This window comes from Grammomys surdaster, unplaced genomic scaffold (genome assembly GCF_004785775.1).
Source record: "Grammomys surdaster isolate TR1022 unplaced genomic scaffold, NIH_TR_1.0 65, whole genome shotgun sequence".
Lineage (NCBI taxonomy): Eukaryota > Metazoa > Chordata > Mammalia > Rodentia > Muridae > Grammomys > Grammomys surdaster.
Genome location: NW_021604567.1, coordinates 863,629 through 885,293, shown reverse-complemented (window position 1 = coordinate 885,293; position 21,665 = coordinate 863,629). Strand labels below are relative to the sequence as shown.

General features: G+C 41.1%; 1 protein-coding gene across 3 annotated transcripts in view; it reads right to left on the bottom strand.

Annotated features, from left to right (window-relative positions):
* Window positions 1-21,665, bottom strand: part of Lmo7 (LIM domain 7) — a 130,197-nt gene that overhangs the window by 74,377 nt on the left and 34,155 nt on the right. For all 3 annotated transcript variants that reach the window (XM_028771760.1, XM_028771778.1, XM_028771770.1), the window contains exon 3: window positions 17,754-17,860. The gene's annotated coding sequence lies outside the window, so the exon portion shown is untranslated. The remainder of the gene's footprint in view (window positions 1-17,753; window positions 17,861-21,665) is intronic.

Sequence of the window (21,665 nt, the reverse complement as noted above, 5' to 3'; positions counted from 1 at the left end):
AAGCGTTTCAAGCAGTGCTGAGGAAATTTCCTCCCTAAGATTTCTGAAAGGCCAGTCTACGCCAGCTTTAACAGCGCTGTTCAGAAGGATAAGACACTAGGGTCATGTGTCCCAGCTTCCTTGTCCCTTGCATTCCTGTTAAGTCCCTGAACATCAGTTCAGGCATCTAGACTTTGCTTTTATGTTACCTAGACTTCCTTCATTTAGCAGAGTCTGAACTAAATGTCAGAAAAAACAAACAAACAAACAAACAAAAAACATCTAATGTGAGGAAAGGTAGGTGCAGACACAAGGGCACCTCACCGGAAATCCCGCACAATCATAATATCCATGCGGTTTGTGTAAACACAATCACTTATAAATAGAGGCAGAAGGCACCAGCAAGAAAGGCAAAACATGTATAGAGAAATATGTACAATGTTTGCACAGAAAATTAAACTGCCATAGTGGAAGGGCAGGTATGTTCTTTATATATGTGTGTGTGTATCTTTCCTTAAATGTAAGCAAGATGTAAGAGGCTCGAGGCTCTGGGTTTAAATCCCAGCATACCTCCAAATTAGAGGAAAGTCAACTTTAAAAAGTCATAGATTAAAATTTATTTAGGGACTAGAGAGAGAGCTCTGAGGTTAGGAGGACATACTGTTTATCCTAGAGAATTCAAATGTATTTGCCAGGACTCACATCAACAACAGCTCTGAGGAACCTGGCATCTGTGGGCACTAAATTTACTCCATGCAGAAACCTACACAAGACACTTTATATATGCATAATTGAAAGTAAAATAATTATTTTTATATTGTTTTCAGTTGTAATCAGTTATGGTCACTTATAGCAGAAAACTAATAAGTAATTAAGTCATTCTTTAACAGTAATTCTAATATATAACTTGTCTAAGTGAGATTTCATGGTAGATAGAATGATGGATCAGGAACTACTCTTACAGAGGACCAGAGTTCAGTTCCTGGTACCCAAATGGAGGCTCACAACTATCTATAACTGTAGGGGATCCAATACCCTCTTCTTGCCTTCACAAGAATCAGGCACTCACACAGTACAAACGTACATGCAGACAAAGCAGCCAGACACATAAAATAAAAATAAATGCTTTAAGTAAACTTTTAAATAATACAATCCCAAATCTCTGCTTAATCTTCCAACAGAACATAAGAAAGGCACCTAACGTTAGACTGTGAGAATACTTCAGAGTGGGTAGGAAGTATTACAAATAATGTACTTACACCAGTATCACAAATACTCCTACTGGTGCAATTGTGGCACCTATAACTTGATGGTAATCAACAACTGTCTAATTAGCCCACTCAACAGAAGAGAAACCATGCTTAATATTCTTGAGCTGACTTGAATGTGAGTGGCCCCATAGGCTCATAGATTTGAATGCTTAATCACCAGGGAGTGGAAGCATTTGAAAGGATTAAAAGAATATATATCCTTTGACATATATTATACACACACACACACACACACACACACACACACACACACACTCGCTCATGCACACACAAGTTTACCTGGGCAAAAGATATAGCTCAGTGGAAGACCTCAAGCCTTCACAAGACCCTGAACTCATCCTCCAGCCCCAAAGGAAAGATCAGTGAGAACTTTCCTACAAGGAAGGCCTACTGCAACTGTTGTTTTCATCCCTTGAGAATTAATTTCAAAGGGAATTAACCTTTAGACATAATTACTTCTAACTTTCTAACTTCTTTTTTTTTTTTTTTTTTGGTTTTTCAAGACAGAGTTTCTCTGTGTAGCCCTGGCTATCCTGGAACTCACTCTGTAGACCAGGCTGGCCTCAAACTCAGAAATCCGCCTGCCTCTGCCTCCCAAGTGCTGGGATTAAAGGCGTGCACCACCACTGACTGGCTCAAATATTGCTTTTCAAAAAATAAAATGCATATAATTTCTTATTGTATGAAAATGCCCAAAGATTAAGGGGAAAGTGTTTCCTCTAAATTAAGAGTTCTGTCTAAATCTGTTGTTTCCATGCCTTATGATAGAGTTACTGATTTTTTTAAAAAGTCCTTAATCTACTCTCAAAAACAAATAGGGAAAAAGAAAACTCTCCTCTAAGATTTTCCAAGGTCCCCCGGGGCCTTCTTCATGCTGCCAGGTGGCCACTATAGATGGGTCACCTGTTTTTGCCAGCTTCTCTGACAGAGAGTGTCTGGGCTGAATACAGTGGCTGTCTGTCTCTTTCGTCTATGTTTTCCCCCTAGTAATGTTTATTTTGCAATGACAGCTCCTTCATTTCTCTCAGACTTAGTCCTCTACAAGGATAAAATTGTATCATCATCTAAGCGATGTGCCCTCTTCCAGTACTCTCAAGACCACCACATTTCCAAACACAAAGCCATTACTTCCTCTTGATAATGTAGATTGTACATACTTCTGGAGTTCTGGGAATAGAAGAGAATAAATTTTTATAAAAGATATTAGCAAAACTCCTGGTGTTTTCAGAATATTTGTGTCTTGACTAACATTGAGGCTCTTTGTAGCAACTCATTTAATTCTCACAGGGGTCTAGTGTTGTCTTTATTATGTTTTATAAGAATAAGAATAGATAGGTGGTGTATTAGTCAGGGCTCTCTGGAGTAACAAAACCTACAGAGTGAGTATGTTTGTGTGTGTATGTGTATATACATACACACAAACACATTAGATAGATAGATAGATAGATAGATAGATAGATAGATAGATAGATAGATAGATAGAGATAGAGAGATAGAGAAATAGATAGATAGATAGATTAAAATTTATTAGAATGATTTGCAGCCTTTGGTCAGCTAATCTAACAGTGGCTGACTATAAACGGAAGTCCAAGGATCCAATATTTGTTCAGTGCATGCAGCTGGATGGATGTCGCAGCTGGTCTTCAGTATGTACTGGAATTGCAGAGAAGTAGGCTCTAATGCCAGTGAAGGAATGGACTTGCTAGCAAGGTGAGAGCAAGCAGGCAAAAAGCAAATGCTTCCTCCTTCCAAGTCCTTATATGGGCTTCCAGTAGAAAGCACAGCCCCATTAGAGGTGAGGTTTCCCAGCTCAAAGGATGTGGACCAAAGGTGTGTCTTGCAACTCAAAGACCTGGATTAGAAGCAGATCTTACCGCTTCATATTAAGCAAAACTTCACCACATGTGTACTCTCCATTTTGGGATTTTAGTTGACTCTAAATGTAGTCAAACTGAAATCCAAGAATAGCCATCACAGGTGGGAAGAAGTTGCCAGAGTCCACAGATGATAGTGGCTGAGCTAAGACCAGTACATGGCTTCCTCTCCTAGACAGCTTTGTGAGTGAGGCCAGATGGAGCCTACATCCAAAAATAGTTGTCCACTCCACCCATTTGATTTGTAGGTTTTCCCAAGACAAGAGGAAAATTTGGATACCATACAAACAGTTGTAGTTGTAATGTACGCTTCCCAAGTCTACAACATACAATAGTAGTGTTACATTCCCTTAACAGAGCTTAGTGTCCAATTGGATCCAGGAAGAAGGCCACTTTCTTACAGATAGGTCAGGGCATGGTCCTTGGAAGGGTAATGTTCCTACTACTCTAGAGTAAAATAGTTCCTAGGACAGAATATCAAAACATTTCTAGAAAACATACTGAGGAGTGAACTCTTATCTACGTTTTGAAGGAGGGAAGGGCAAGGCCAACTTATACTCACGTTTCAACAGTACACCAAAAATTGGGAAAATAAGTGTACTTTTTCCATGCACGGTGGTACACTTTTTTTAATCCCAAGCATTGGAAGATGAGACAGGCAGATCTCTGTGAGTTCAGGGTGAGCCTGGTCTATATATGGAATTCCAGGCCAATTAGGGCTACATAGTAAGATCTTGCCTCAAAAAAGTGGGGTTATGTATTGATGAGTATGAGGAACAAGATCATCCATTCACTGTGATCAAAATCATGATAATAATCTATCAAAAGAGGGAATCTGACCTCTGAGAGGCATGTGGTAACTTCTTAAGTGTCTTACATCTGGATCATGGCAATTGTAGCACAATCAAACTAGATAAATTTGATTATAAATAAATCATATCATAATAAGGCTGGAAAATTCAGACATATAATGATAATTAAGAAGACCTTCATGGAGAAGAAAGTAGCACAGAGCTGCAGCTTAGATCTGAAGTTAATAGTCACCATTAGAAAAAGGAAGAATGTACAGGCACAAACAGAGAATACTGCGAGGATATCCTTGTCTAACAGGAGGAGTGAAGGAGTCGTTTTCCCCAACACCTTCCTTAAACCTCATGTTAGTATGTGATACACCCTTCCTACTGAGTGTGATCTCTATTGCCCAGCCCTGCTAGAAACACAGTTTCAGCTCCCACACTTCCGGTGCAAGGCTTGCATTGTAACACACTCCCTCGTAATATATGCACATTGAAATCTGAGAAGAGGTTGCTCAAAGCACTGACTTCCTAGGTAAAATCTGGACCAGAATCTCTTACCTGTAACTCCCAAAACATACAAACATCTCCATTATCTCCAGAACATCCATTCTACCCAAGAAGCTTCTAGGAGCTCATCACACACACACACACACACACAAAATTCCTTCATTCAGTCACCTGATCTCTCACCTGGACACTCAGAGAAGCAGAATTTTATAATGCAAATTGCAGCTGAGTCATCACAAGGACTTCCAGTCACACCATTTACTACGTACGTGGCCTTTAGCCCCTTTACACTGGTCCCGCAGCAGAGTTTCGTATCTGTCAAGCAACCGACCTATCAACTCGGAGATTACACACATCATACGAAGCAAAATGTCACCATTTCCAATCACCACTCCTGCACACAGGATCTTTTTCTTCCTTTATATATATATTAATATAATGTATAAATAACTAATAAAGCTCAGATAGATTTAGTATCAAAGTGCACCCATCCCGTAGTTATTTAGAAAACTATTCTTATTTTTATTTTCCTGCAATATTTTCAGCTTGGGCAACTACTAGCTTTGTGTGACTAGAATACTACATTGACAAAGGAAAAGTTCCATAAAGACTTCTTCCTGTTAGCAGGGGTCATTCATGTAGAACTTAGAAATAGTTTCTAAGGGCTTGGTGAGCAAACGGGAGCTCCCTACAAGGAGTTCAGAGTTGACTCACGCCTTGGACTTTGCTCTTCTGAGTCACTGTCTGATCCCAACCCCCACCCCACCCTTGCACTACACTCCATCCCCCCACTGCCCTCCCCTGAGCCACCCCTTGTAACCACAGCAGAGTTTCATCTTACTGAACTTAGACTGTGCTATTTATTGTTACACTTGATGCTCTGTGGTAACCACCTGTTTCAAACTCCAATGGCTACAGGGATAGCAGGACTTAGAGGCAGCATATTGTAGTGGTTGTTTTTCATCTTTAATCCAGTAAAATAGGTAATACAACCAACTTATCTTTTCTGTAGCATTTGGGCTTTCCAATTTAGCAACCATTAAAGGTTTGTATAAATTTTCATAGATCTAAGTGATGGCAAATGTAATATCTTGCTTTGGATTTGTATTCAGAGGCCAGTTTACTTGAAGTTAAGGATAAGAGTAACTGCAATTTTTTTGTTGCTTTTCAAAAACTAAGCAAAACAGAGTGAGAACCCAATAAACAAGGAACTATCTAAATAAAAGGTATTTATTAGATCTATTTTTAGACAAGTTCCATTCCAGTCTACGAAGGTCAAGGTGCAGCAGTGTGGTCCCTAGCAATTTAGATTAGTAAACTTTTATAACCCTCACCTTATACCAGGCCTGCTCCATTACCAGGACAAATACGATTGAACATCCATAAATACCTGCTCAAAATCCATAAATTCACAAAGGAATCTATGTGAATCTATCAATAAAATTCAAATAATACTTTGTTATTTCTCAACTATACTTCACCCAGTCCAAAGCGCACAGGTTACCACTTAACACTCCTGCAACTAGAAAATCATACAGATCAATGATCTTGAATTTGATGACACATTTTGATATTTCCACTGGAAGTAAGTTTAAAACAAAGCAGGAAGAGAATCTAAAAATCAGAACACACAGGTATTCGGCAGGCGCAGAGTGCCGGAATGTCAATTAAGTTTACAAATTCACGTTAGGGTAAAGCTGGCATGACTAAAAATAGACTTTTGACAATGTTAGGCACACAGCACAAGAAAACAAAATAGAAGTCCAATTTCCAATGCTATTTAAGTCTGTTTAGGCAACATGGCAGAATGAGACATCCCGTGACTGAAAGCCCAAACTTTGATTACTTGCTCAAGGTCATGGTGCTGAGGAAGTTTGCCTTCTCTCTGCTTCAGTTCACTTCAGGCATCTGAAGCAAAGGGAAGAATGACTGGCTGGCTGGGCTGTGTCTCATTTAGAAGTAAGCAGTGAGCCACCTGACAGAGTCTGATAACCCTCATCCAATGTGTTGAAACCTGAGTGAGTGACAGGAACATTTCTGAGGTGCTCAGGACCCTGGAACACAGTGATTTTCTAATCTTGTTGCTACACTTCACTCCAGCTGGCCTTAGAATTGACAGCTATGAATCATGACAAGGCTCCTTAATACCCCTAACCAAAATTAATGAAGCTTTCCCTCTTCTTTGCTCAAGGTACAAGGTAAGTTGCTTTCCTTCTCTATCTATAGGTTTGGAATCTACAGATGATAAATGTTGCGTATTCATTGGATGCTGTTTAAAAGGTACCAGAGGAAAGGTCCACAGATGAGGACTCAGTGAGTATCCCCACCTATACCTCACCACAAACCTACCCCAGACCCACAGCCCATCAAAACCGCTACTTCTGTCCACCTTGGAAAGAGTCATATCCAAACCCAATGGCCTACCTACAGCTTAAGTTGTGGTGTCAGAATCTTGAATAAAGTAGTTAAGACTCTCCACCATTTCTTACTAATTACACAAAAACAAGGGAACATTTTATTTATTTCTCATTGATCTAGGATACTGCATACTATGGCTACCTACAGCTAATGCTAACGTCATACATACAGTCTGTAGTGGCCCCACCACATTGAAAGAGAATGGCCCCTGTAAACTCATAGATTTGAATGCTTGGTCACCAGACAGTGGCACTATTTGAAAGGATTAGGAGGGAAGTAATTCACTGGCAGTAGGCCTTAAGGCCTTCAAAAGCCTAAACCAAGCCCAGGGGCTCACTTCCTGCTGCCTGCAGATCTGAATGTGGAACTCTCAGCTACTTCTCCAGCGCCATGTCTGCCTCGCTGTCCTCCATGCTGATAATGGACTAAACCTCTGACCCTGTAAGCCAGCCCCTATAAACGCTTCCTTTGATCGGAGTTATCACGGTCATGGTACCTCCGAACAGCAATACACTACAGATTAAGACACTGTCTCCTCCCAGACACGGAACACAACCCTTTGAAAAAGCGAATCCACCAATCTGGGCTCCTCAAAGTCATAGCAATCTGTGGTACGAGCTAGTGGTGGCATTTTGTAAGTTAACACACTTTTTTAGAATTTTCTCTCCAAGATGAAGCGAAAGCAGCCTAGTAACAGGCACACTGAACAGCGGTCCTTAGAGGAGAATTTCCATATCTTGGTACACTAAAGGAGAAAAAATTACAAGGCAGGAGCATTTTGAGCTGACAGCTGTCGATACTGTTGCAGAAAAATCAAACAGCAGAAACCCTGCTACTTGATATATTCATGGATGTCTCCCCCAAACTGTTCTGAGCCCACAGAGCAAACTCTAGGTAGACAACTGAAATTGGGCGAACACAAACAGTGCTTAATTCAAAGCAGGTGCTTCTCTCATGCTCACAAAATCCTGCTTTCCTTTAAAGCTTAGGAAAAGCTGGCTAATCTTAGCTGTGTTCCTTTAAAGTGTGTCTTTCATATGCTTTTCAGATGATAACATGACAAAAATCATACCAATCACATTTGAGGATATTAGTGAGTGCGTGCCACTTAGAGTTACATGACAGGTGGAGTTTTTCTTTCGTACCTCTCCAGCAACACTGGCACTGTCTGCATGGGGTACTGTGCATGATTTTTCGGTGCTTATAAATCTTCCACCTACTTTAGGAGAGACACAAAAAGGTGGATGTGTCTGAGAGTTGAAGGATGACGCCTTCAGCCACCAAATCTCACCCAGAATGCCAGAAATTATAGCAGGAAATTTCCCTTGAACTCTTACTGTTTCATTAGCCTAAAATCTCCAGAAGCAAACAAATGATAACCAATCAATAGCTTCTATGTCTTTTCTATTTGTTACTTGGTAGCCAGGTACTTTTAAAAAGGAAAAAAAAAAAAACCTATCAGCTTGTAATGTATTTTTTTAAAGCATCAATAGAAAAGCCACCGTCCCTATGTTTTTTATTACTTTCTCATTGTCTGTGAATAAAACTGAGTCTCCACACTTGTTCTCCCTCAACTGTACTATACTCTAAATTCCTGATGTCTCAGAGTAAAAATACTTCCAATCATATAATTTTACACTTTGATGGGACAAAGTGGCCCAGCCCAGAGGAGCAGTGAAGTTTACTCTCAGTGGACAACTGCCTTGCAGTACACTCTTGAGCTTGCTTAGTCAAGATCATGAACAGCTATTCCAAGAAGAGAAAGAACGGAAGCCCTCCAGCATCCTTTCTGATGACATCTTCTGATCTCATCTGTGTAAGTCACCTCTCTGTGTCCAAAATGACACTTCACGAAGTGGGAAGGAGAGAAGACGACATTAAAAATGAGCCAATAAATAGTGCAAAGGAGTTATAAGAGTAGGAGTAAGTTCCAATAATGCATAGGGTTTGAATGCACAGCAATGGTATCTTTAGGGTTTGAATGCACAGCAAAGGTATCTTCTGAATTGTGAAATAGTTCTGGTTTGCTCTTTCTTAAAATGGAGAACTCGATTAAAATTAAAATCTTGACATTTTCAGGAAATACAGTGGAAACCTTAATTTTTAAAAAGTTGACTAATACAACCACTTGGTCCCACATGCAATGTGATGGAAATGACAGCACACCCTTCATGCTAATGACTACGTCAAGTTGAGTGACCATGAATTCTTTACTAATGTGTTTATTTAAAGGGCTGGAGAGAATATACACTGTTCTTGGAATATATCAGCACCCAGTTCTCAGCACCCACATAGGATGATTCACAGACACCTGGAAATGCAGCTACAGGAGGATCTAATACCTCTGGCTTCTGTAAGCACCCACAGTCACATGCATATATCTATACCTATACACAGAATTAAAAATAAAATATTTTTTAAATCAAATCTAGTCAAGCATCTATCTCTAGTAGAAAGAGTGAGTTCCAGATCACCTAAATTCAGAAAAATAAAGACCCGTAACTGACAATCACAATTTAAATAGCCAGAGCTGACTTCTCCCTCAAAGGCACATGTATTTTCACAGGATCACAAAAGGTAACTAGTTTATGCAAATGTTCACAATAACACTTTAGTATTTATTAGACATTTGCTAAAAGCTGGGTGCTGTACATGTACAAGCTGATTTCCTTTAAGCAGCCCCAACACTCTCAGGAAGCAGGGTGCCATCCAAGACTTAGTACCTTCTAGACTTCAGGCAAACAGCAATCACCTCTGTCATTTTTAGTGATCTAGTTCCAGAATTTAGCATAGAGCATGATATAGTGCAAGCAAGAAATTACCATTTGTCTCGATGGTAAGCTTACAGAGATGGCAAGCTGATCCCTCACCAGGAGGAAACGTGACCTAGCTGAGGCCACTAAAAATACAAGTGCTGAGGTTTGGTCTGCTGCTGTGTGTTGTAATCCTAAATACTGGCCCTGGTTGTCCCCAGGAACGAGAGAATCCTCACATACACCAAGTAATGCTATGCAACCTTTCTCCTTAATTTAAAACTAATGATTGAATAAAGATGCCTACAGCCTATAGCTGGGCAGAAGAGAGGTAGGCAGAGTTTCAGTTGCCAGGCTTGGTGTCTGAGGAGGACCACAAAAGGAGAAGAAGGTGGAGAAAGGAGAAGATGCCATGGGGTAGGTGAGTCATGAAAACATAGCCATGAGGGCTGGTCAACTGGAGTTAAGAGTTGTCCAGGCACAATATGGCAACTCATAACAAGGTTATTGATAGGTAAGTCGATACTAACTGCTTAGAGTGTAGACATCTGCCCAGCTCTAGTGCTGTTTAAGGTTTATCATAAATATAAAAGTTGTGTGTCTTTTATCTGAGAACTGAATGATCTATGGTGGGATAGAAATCTGAGATTAAATATTTACCACAGCAAACAGGAGTTATCTCAACACAGGAGACACTAAAAATCATTGAAGATGTTTCTGGCCACAGCAAGTGACACTCTTCACTTGAATTTTATTACTGGATCCCAGAGAAAAGTGATCGAAACTCATCCAGAGGTTTCATGGAAACAGTTCAAACAAACCACTAGGGAATTGTCGATTTTCTTAGTATTCAGTCTCCAGATGGCTTTCAATAGTGTTACAGTCACCATGACTAGAGAGGGAGGCACCCTTATCTTTAACGCTACATAAGGCAAACCCAGACAGGTAGCTTACCAGTACGCTACCATCTTTGAGAGGAAGGCTTACTGTAATTGTTGGTGAAATGTCTTATTAAAGTAACGTTTGTGACTTATCATAAGAAATTACCTCCACCAGGGGCACCTGCCTTCAAAACTATTCCTTGCCCCTAAGCTTTACAGAAAATTTCCCACCCTACATAACCACCGTATTTTCCACTCTGAAAATCTTAAATGTACATTTCAGATTTCACCAGACAGAGGACAGTACATAGTCATACTATAAGCACATAGAAAGGAAATGGCTGTGCCATGTTTCTAGTATTTCATGTGAATACACAAATGTAAATATGTAATTACATACATACCAGATGTAAATATGTATTCACAGCAATCGAAGGATTTACTAAAACTTCCACGAACTGCTTTGAAAGACTCATGGTTCAAAGTTCCCACTTTGAGTCCTCTTGGCGAGTGAGTGATAAGCTCGCCTCTTTTGGATGCTGTGCAGTTTCAGAACGTGTTGTAATATATTATATCATTACCCTACAACGATAAGTCAAAGGTGATTGAAACTAGAAGTTCAGTAACTGCTTTGCTGGATCAGCTCTGCATCTGTTGAGGATAAAGGAAAACTGGACAATGGAAAAATCAGCTTCTCCCCACCTTTGCAGTGTGATCTTGAAGTACCCAGGATGTGATTATAATTATAATCCAATTTTCATATCAACATTTCCACTGGGTAACAGAAGATAAAAGGAATAATATATGTTCCTTGCTTTTAAATAGTTTTGTGATTTGGAGAAGGTAAATGAATAAGGGCACAGAGATCACAAATGGAAAATCTGCGTCCCCTCTAGTTAGAAGAGTTCTTTGATTTAAAAATTCAAATGACTGTACTTTTTTTTTTAAATCAAGGAACCTGGTGAGTTTATCTGTTCTTCCTTTGCTGGTTATCAAGAAGACAGGATATTGGGTAGCTCAGGATGGTCTACTTCCCATTGTGTAGCTGAAGACAGTCTTGGATTTCTGATCCTCTCCTTATATTGGAATTCTAGCCAAACACTGGCCCATCTCCTGTCTTCACCTCCCTGGGATTATAGGCATATATCACCATACCCAGCTGACGGGGATTTGAACCTAGAATTCTGTGCATACTCAACAAGCACTCTACACACTGACTTACTTCTCCAACCTCCAGTGGATTTATCTACAACCAAGAATTTGTAGGACTGTCTGTCAGGCAAACCCAGTCTTATTTGTGGATTTTAAGTACCTGTCAGAAAATTCTGTATCAATCAATGTTTTAATATAATAAACAAGTAAATTAACCTCTCTGAAACAAAATTTCCTCTTCCTCAATGAAATGTCTTTTTTACTCAGAGATAAGCTCAGGCATACATATGTTTGCCCTCACATGGATGATCAGTTAAAACAGGCTAGAACATAGCAAGAAACAGAACATAACATGAAACTCCAAGAAAAACAACACTTAATGTTGGTAGCTCACGCCAGCCAGGAGGAATGGGAGAGATGGCTCCGCACTTGTTGCCTTTGCAGATAACCTGGGTTCAGCAACCAGCACTCACATGATAAGTTCACACAGCTATCTATAATTCCAGTTTCAGGGGACCCAGCACCCCCTCTGAACTCCACAGGCACCGGCACATGTCCTTCACAGACACACATGTGAGCAAAATGCTCATTCACATAAAGTAAATCTAAAAGAAATGAATAAACGAACCAATCACTGGGGAGACTACAGATGTGCCCAGGCATGTAATTTTTAAAGCGAGATTCATTGAGAACAGGGGGCCTACAGACAATGATTTGGAAGACAAGACGAATGTCTTTCAGCCAAGTACCTGTCTCCTGGGGCCTTGTTAGGAGACAGTTGCTATCTGATGGGGTAAGTGATGACCTGTCAAACTCCTATGGCCTGACTGGTGTCAATTGCTAATCAGATCAGCCATGGAGTGAGACACTTTGAAGCATGAATATAGGCAAGGTTGTCTGTGATGATAAAGACCCTGGTCAGACCAGAGTGTGAAATCACAGCCAGCTGACCAAGCAGAGTCAGGCCCAGTGGCATGGTTTAAGATTTGAAGTAGAGAAAGGAAAGGAAGAGCTGACTCTCAGAAGCTTCCGATTCTCAGAAATAGATTAAGAACTTGAAAGATAGAAAATCGGGGACAAATTAAAGCTCCATTCTGCTAGGACTTAACGTCATCTGCCTCATACTCCCAAGCAGAGGTGAGGACTCTCGGATGTACAAGTGACAAGCATTCACCAACTTCACCTGCTGGCCTCCACCAGGGTCACAGACCTCTCAGAGGACGTACTGTCCCCCTCCCAATAAGTTGCTGTCCCCTGAAGAAGGGAGCAAGGAGACACAGATGTACACGGCACAATGAACTTCCTTTCCGCCTGCTCTTCTAGAGTCAACGGGAAGGGGAGGACTTAAAATAGTAACACACAGTGACAGGTGGAAGTCACCAATGCTCCAAGAACAGATCCAAGTTTGGATAGTGCTAAGCTTGCTTAAGATAAACAAAAATGGAGATGGCAAAATACTCATTTAAAAGACAAACTTATAAAAAATTAATAATCATTTAAAACCAGGCTTAAACTTAAGAAAACAATTAATGGTGGCTGGAGAGATGGCTCCATGATTGAGCACCCAGCACTCAGGTCAAGGTACACACAACCAGCTGTCTGTAACTCCAGCTCAGAGGATCCAATACCCTCTTCTGGCCTATGAGAGCAGTTACACACATGACATATATTCACAGAGACACACCTACAAACATTTATAAAAATGTAAGACATAATCATCTTAATATATATAGTACTCATATTATTGTTACCTAGCTGAAAAAACTAAAAATAAATACATAGACAGTCAAACATACTCAGGCTCCGTTTGACAGACTGTTTGCCCAGAGTGCCATTTGGGAGCCTTAATGACTTCACAGTGCAGTGACAAAATCAAGCTGGCCTCTGAAACTATAGATTTGAACACCTGGAATGTCATTTTGAGCTTCCCATAAGTTTCGTGGTGGATAGATATTAATACTAGTTTTATTTCCAATCACTGTTCCTTTTGGGGCAACTAGCAAGTGTTTAAGGTCAGGAAAAAAAAAATCTTGATTATCTGTACCCTAAAGGTAATACATAAGAAGAAAAACCAGAAAACAGCACTATTTAAAGTCACATTTTAAAGTGTTACTGACCTAAATAAAAGCAGCACTAAATCTACACTAGAAGATAATTTCGTTACTGAAATATTGTGTTCAAAAGCACTGCCATTCTGTAATTATGAACAGAATGCATCTGGAGAAGTGTTAAAATCTAGACTGCAGAGCCGAGGGGGAGGAGGGAACAAACATGTTTACAGGCTGTTCAAATTTGCAACTTAAAACGACTGATAGAAATTGGTTTGAGTAGCTTAGGGCGATGGCTCACTAGTCAAGAAAATATTTCCTGACCTAAGCATGAGGAGCTGAGTTAGAATCGCCAGCTTGATCATAAAAGCCAGGCAGAGGGCCCTGCACCTGGAACCCAGCCCTGGGCGATGGACAGCAGGCAGATGCTGGAGTCTCACTGGCCATCTGGACTAGCCTACTTGGCAAGTTTGAGGACATCAAGAGACCCTGTCTCAAAAACTCAAGTAGAAACTGATAGAAGGCACTAGCTTCAACCTCTGGACTCCACACACGCATGTATGAATAAACACACCTGCACATACACAGGCAAACCACACACACACACACACACACAAAGAGAAAAAAGAAAGTTGTTTTAAGCAATGCTTTAAATAGGACCTTCACTTTTTAAATCAAAAGTTGTTAAACATACAAAGTTTTAATGTCGAGCCTGACCCTGCTACTAACTCAGAGCCCTGTAAGACAGGATCAAGGGCTTCTCCAGTGAGTTAATTTCTAACATAATCAGTCACTCTGTACCTCTCTTTCTGACCTGATATCATCACAAAGACCTTCACGCCTGTTGGGGGCACTCCCTGTGTTCTGTGCCATGCCTCTGTGGTCACTGGGTAGGGGGCACCTCATCGTTCATCCCACATGGATTATGTGTGTTCAGTTCCGTGCAGACAACTCCGCAAAATGGTTATAAAGACGCGGGGTAAGTGTCATGGCCACATACTGGGTTAACCCTCATCCGCCGTTCATGGGGATCAAATCCGAAGTTTATTTATTAACTCTTTGGGAAGAAAAATAAATAAGTATAAGTGGATCCTACTGACTTGTGGATAAGACACAATACCAAAATGAGTGGAATCATTCAAATGTGTTGTGAAAACTCCTACTTCCAGCAAAGTGAAGCCTGTGAGGAAACTCAATCAACCGATCGTATGTAGTGTGTGCGGCTACAGAGCATGGGGAGTGCACTCCTTCTGTTTCATTGGTGGGAATGCATTGCAAATTCAATGTTACGGCACACCCGGCTGAAGAGCAATGTCCTAGGCTCTGAGTTCATCCAACCACTCAGAGCCAACAGCTCCCAAACTGCTTCTGTCCTTGCTGCTCACTCTCCAGCATGCTTCAGTTCTCCCTCACTCTGAGTAGCCACTGTACATGCATCCTCCACCCACAGACTATACACCTCCTGTTCCTTAACACAGAGCGTACTAATGGCTACTGCTTTCTCTTGGTATACCATGGCTACTTTGCACGTGCAGCAAGGCCTGCCTATGTCCGCGTGCCATGAGATGATAGTCTGTGCAGCTCAGGCACAGCACCACGCTTGGAATAATCATGTCGCTTGCCACATTTTCGCCAAATCAAATGTTTGTAGTTGAGTAAAACGATCTCGGAAATGCTCCACATGCTGACGCTCTCAGAGAGCTCACATGGAGCCTCGCCTGAAATAAGCGTACTGAACTAACACAGAAATGAAACGGTTAGATGACAGCAAACACGCCATGACATCATAACAGAGTCACAAGCCTGTGCAGTCAGAGTCCTTCACCTTCCCATAGCTATTTTGCTGGCAAAGAGGGTCTTCTATGTCTACATTGGAATTTCTGAACCCCAGCAATATTATCACCCAGAATAGAAAAAGCCTCCCCTGTTGAGTCTGTCCTGTGGGCTACAGGGCACTTTGTGTCACCTTAACCCACTGGCTAGGCACCCCACACCAACTATGACAATGAAAAATGTCACCACACATTGCCAAATGTCCCCAGGGAGGAAAAACTACCTCCCCAAGAGAACCACTGATCTAATCGAAGCCAAGTCCTTTAATCTACAATAATGATAGGTCAAGAGTTGACCTACAGGAGTCTGTGTGTTACAGAACAATCCAGACTAAACCCAACAACCACACTTCTCCTCACTAAACAATCATTTGTCTTCCGTTAAGCCTGTTTCTTATAATGAAATGTGCTTTCTCGAAGCACAAAGGAAGTCAATTGCCAGTGATCTTCAACCTTGTCTGAGAGACACTGAGCCTCTCACTGCGGTAGGACCCAGAGCTCACCCTTTAAGGCCCAGCAGAATTCAAGCATGCAAAGTTCTCAGGCGGGATGAGAGTGGCTCTTTCACCCTGAAGGAGCGAGCGAGTGAGGCACACCTTGCTGTTACAAGCTTGTGGTTTCCACTCAAACAAGTTGTTCTGCTGGCTTCGCACAATCCCGGTTTCACTTTGTCAGTAATTTAATTTCACTGAAGGCTGAGCCCAGATACTGATTTCTTGTCAACACTTTAGACCCAACCACTCCTGAAAGCGGTTCCAGGCAAGCCCTATATGCAACACTCTTGAAATTAGGGGCCAAAGAACATGTTTAACCCAGTCCGGAAGCCTCCTCAAGTGTAGGCTGCCAAGGTTCTAAGCGGTATGACTGAAGGGGAGAGCACACTCAGCCTTAATACACATCACCTGCTTAAGGGAAAGACCATTTCAAAGGCTGAAGTTTCTTTACCCAGATAAGTCCTAGGAAAGGATGTACTGAGTAGGGGGGGAAAATTAAATAGTTTTTCATTTTCAATGTATGTTACAAGGTCCTTGAATATAGTGAAAGTGTTGTTTCAGCAACGAAACTTCAGATTGGAAATTTCAAATTCACCAGAAATGTGGACAGATGACCCTTCCAGGCAGATATCATTGCTGTGGAGTTTGGAAAATACCTCACAGAAAGAGGTGGGTCAGCATGGGACAGGTTGTTCATTTGAAATATTTACTGTAAGTTTTTAAAGCAACTAGTGCTGCCTGAGATTTTTAGACTGTTAGGAGACAGTGAAAACTATCAAAAAAAAATCTGTAGCATTATTTTCCTCCATGAAACAGTGTCCCTGTTTAAGATTTCCTGGTTGATTTTAATAACGACTGAAAGCCAAACTATGGGGACAGGAAGTACACACAAATCTTTATCTAAAGCATGGAAAAGTTTTCCATTTTCACTATTTCTACAAGTAGAACAAAGCGTATTTCCTCGATTGGAAACATGTTAATTAGGTTCAAGAGGCCAGATAAGGAAGGTAAGCATTATTTCAAAATTATATAACGTCCATGTCACATTTACCTAGCAACATAATTTTATTACTGATTTCCAGGATATAGATTAGACTTGTGGGGGGGGAATTTTTCCTGAAATCATACACTCACACATGGACATTACTGTCCAGCTAAACTCCAGCAGAATGCCCTCGGATGTGGATTCTTTCTGGCCCAAAGAACTAAACAGTGGGAAAGGTCCATTATTCTAAAGGCGACCACTGACAAGGTTGTTCGTCCTAGGCAAGATGGTCCTGCCAGATATGACCAAGGTGGCTGTCACCACTTGTCCCTGTCATTTTTCCCAACTACCTAAAAGCTACTTTTAAACTGATCATTTTTACCTTTAAATTACAGTAACAGCCTCTAAACTCACTTCAAAATTAAAATGAACAGCGTCACCATTAGCAACCAAGCATGACCATGCTGGAAAACATTAAAATATAAACCGCCACTTCAGTCAGTATAGAGATTTGCAACAAGATCCTGACACAGTGTCAGTTACAAATGGTTTCACACTCTCAGTCCTCAAAATGATTTTTTAAGAGTCTATTTTGGAATGAGATACAAGACAGAGAGAGGAAAGATAGTCCCATAAGCACAAAAATTCTTGGCAATTATTTTCACTTAAGCTGCAAACCTTCAATTTAAATATGTATGCCTATTTATAGCATTTAGGTACGGTATGTTTACTGTCCATGTAAAACACACCGGTGAGACTTACTTGACGGTGACCCGGTTTGATAAATCCTGTAGATCCCCAGGATGAAAAAGCTGGGCTTCTTTCAATCCAATCTGTTCACAAGCTTTCAAAAACACGTTTATGTTGTCCTGTGAAAAGAATTGGAAAGTGATTGCTTAGCCGAGCTTGCTCGCAGACAAAGGTTACCAATTTTTTTATGATACGAGTTCCCAACTTCAAAGTCCAATTATAGTCAGCAAAAAGAGGCGGTGGCAAGAACCGCCGCGTAAGTGTATTCGAAAGAAAAAAAGTCCGTGAGCATGTATAGCCTTTCAGTCTTCCAGAGCATAAAAAGGTGGTGCTATCTTATGTCCGAGCATACACTGTTTCTGTGATCTTTGTGACTGGCACGTTAAACATTACCTGTTATAGGACAAGTGCCTAGCCAGTGAGCAGTAACCTACACTTTGATGTCAGCTCTGCTCTGCAAACAAACGCCCTCTTCCCAGCTTCGCACGGCAAGCTTCACCTCTTTAAAAATAACTCCAGCTACTGACATTCACCCACCCAGAAACTGTTGGCAGGGAAGAAATAAGAGGAGGAACGTTCTGTTTCTATGATTACAAATTACAGAACGGCTGTGGAATACCACACCTGGAATCTGGGTTTGGTTTCTGATCCAGCTCGTGACAGGCACAGAGACCATGCTATACGACCAAGGAGAAGCCTGATGCTTATTGGCTGAGCCGTACCATTGGGGAGTGGCATATTACTCACTCCCTGCACCTGTCTGAAGAGCTGCCTCCAAAAAAATTGAAAACCTATCCCCCACCTCCAAGCTTGACCGCCTATCGAGTTTCAAAGCCCCAATCTTCCGTTTACAAACCCGTGCTTGCCACTGTGCTGTGCTGCTGCGTGAGACCATGGTGTATTCTATTTTCAGGGCTCTGCATTGCAACCACACACATTTGGTTACCAGGATTAGCTTTGGCATCACCCCTTATAGCTCTTGAAAAGAAAAAAGTATTTTATGTGGCTAAGTTCCTGGTGACTCCATGTGGACTCTGCTTTTGCTTTGCTGGGAGTTGTGGGCAGGAGAATGTCTTGCTTGCATGCTGGCACATGCTTGTCCACTTAGGTTGGCTGGCAACACCGGCTCTGTGGTATGGGCCTCCCTGGAGCCACACCCCATCTCCTTCCCAAGCTGAAGTCCACAGACTAAAAGACTACCTGCCCTTGGAAAAGGCAGCACTTTCTATGCACAGGCAGCAAAGTCGGGGTGGTGGGGGGGGGGGTTATTAAGAGGAAGGCTGTTCCAAGATGCTCTCAGGCAAAGAAACGTGAACTAACTAGCCAGGAACTGAAATGTTTGCATCATTTGAATTAATTTGGCCCCAAAGGTTACAGAAATTTCTAAGTAAGAAGTTGAATAGCCTAAATAGGATCATTAATTTTAAATTGATATTATGTATGAGAGGTAAGGGTGGTAAATAAACTGGAGAGAGACTGAGGAAGACACCCAAAATTGACCTCTGACCTCCATATACATGTACACACACACACACACACCATACACACAAGGTGAAGACCTATTGGCATAATTCCAGTAAGAACGCAATGGTATCTTAACTAGTAAGTTTACAATTTCTGAACACTACACTATCTGTAATTATTTGAAGACACAAATTAACAACTTTAGAAGAGCACTCTTAAAAGAGCAGACAACCAAAGACATCTCATAAGGCCAATATCCCATAACCAACAGGAAGTAAATCTCACATTTGAGGGAGGGAAAAGGAAAAATAAATTATTAAGCATCTTCAAATCTGCCTAATTTGGCTCTGAATGCTTAAATTTATATAAAATTATCAGCTGAGAATTTAGTGCCATGGAAGAATGCTTGTCTAGAAAACACAAGGCTTCAACCAAGGTACCTGGAATAGATGATAGATAGATAGATAGATAGATAGATAGATAGATAGATAGATAGACAGATAGAAAAATAGATACTAAACAAAAATGAAACTTAATGTTAAGAAACTAAGAGTAAAAGCACCCCACATATTTTACAAAAACATAATAGCACTTACCTGGTGAACGAAATGTTCAAGTTGATAAGGGAGAAGCCACACATTCCTCAAAACCCATCTAAGTATTTAGAGAGAAACCACTTCAAATCGAAAGTGACTCTATGACATCGGGAACAAAGTTCAAGGAAAAACACAAGTGATGTGACTACATCTTAGTCTTGAGTAAAACCTTTTTTATCAGCCACGAAGCAGAAAGCTGTTTTAAAAGGCTTAGTGGTTCTCGGTTTTAGAGCAGACAAACGTCCTATATAAACTCACACATGGCCTACGCACTGGAAATGAGGTCTACTCCAATCAGAATTGGAACTTCCATCATGCATTCTGGAATGGAGCCCACTGGTAATTTATTTCCTGCAATTTCAAAGGATCCAAGCAGAGCATTGCCTCAGGGGATATACAAAATTATAAAATAAAAGTTTCATGTCTGTTCCAGCGTCAAGCGACCACACCCAGCTCAGCATAATAAAAAGAAAGCATTTAGCCTTTACTGGGTAGAATCATTTTCACTAGAAACTACCAAGGAAAAAAAAGTAAAACAATAACAACAACAAAAAAAAAACATAAATGAAAACCAACCTCATCTAATTGGCCTGGGAGCCAGAACAAGCTTTAGAGAGATTAGGTATGCTATCTGGCCCCATTTTCTTTATGCATGTAGTGAGTGCATACAGATCTGCAAGCCATTACAAAGGACAAGCAATTCTGTCTGCAAGGAGAGGGGTTTCCAACCCCCTGGGTTCCTCATACAAATATTCTATAGCTCAATAAAAGACATTCTATCAAAAAGAGCATGCTTTAAATACACATGATCCCTATACATTCAGGGCCAAAGGTAACTTTCAAAAAATGAAACAAAATAATAACAACAATAATAATAAACTCTAATGGTACCCGAGTAGCTCCATCTCATTTACAATGTTTCCATGGGGATGAAAGAAAGACGAACACTGGAAAAAGTAGAAGAGTTGCGATTTTCATACTCCCATCCCTACCCCCAACTAATCATTAGTAATAGTGGTGCTCACTGAGAAACTAGGAAGAAAATGCCAGAAAGTTCTCCAAAGTTCTCCAGTTGGTACTAGTTCATGCAGGACCCCTCTCTGTCACTCATGCCATGATATAAAATAGGTGATCCTCAAACAGCTGCCTCAGACAGAAGACAATGGTTTCCAACAATTCTGGAGAGTCTGGAATGTGGGGACAGTGTTGACTAGATGGCTCTGACGTGGAGGGCCCCCTCATAGAGAGCTATAACTGGGACATCAGTTCAGGCCGCAGTCATGCAAAGCCTGTCCTGGTGTTGTGGCTGTTCCCGAGGTAACTCACTCATGTGGTTGGCAAATCAGGGCAAACGGATGTTTCCATAGGACTTAGCTGATAGAGCCAGCGATTTGAGAGAGGGCAAAGTGGAAGCTGCACGTCCTGGCTTTGAAAGTCTTGTTCCATCATTTCTACAGGACTCTATTGTTACAGAGACCAGCCCTGTTCAGTGAAGACTGCACAAGGACATAAATAATACACAACAATCATCAGGCCACGGTGGAATACTGATTCCAATATTTCATTGTGTGGACACCAGTGATTCAAACCTCACTCACATAAAAAATTCACACTTTCTCTTAAGGCCTCCCAAATGCTGTTTGTTAACTTACTTGTTTAGTGTGTCTATTTGGTGTGTGTGTGTGTGTGTGTGTGTGTGTGTGTGTGTGTAGTATGGGTATGTGCCAGCCAGCCACAGGACACAGGTGGAGGACACCAGAGAACAATTTTCAGAAGTCAGGCCTCTCTCTCCCTCTTTCTCTCTCTCTCTTTCTCTCTCTCTCCCCTCCCTCCCTCCCTCCCTCCCTCCCTCCCTCCCTCCCTC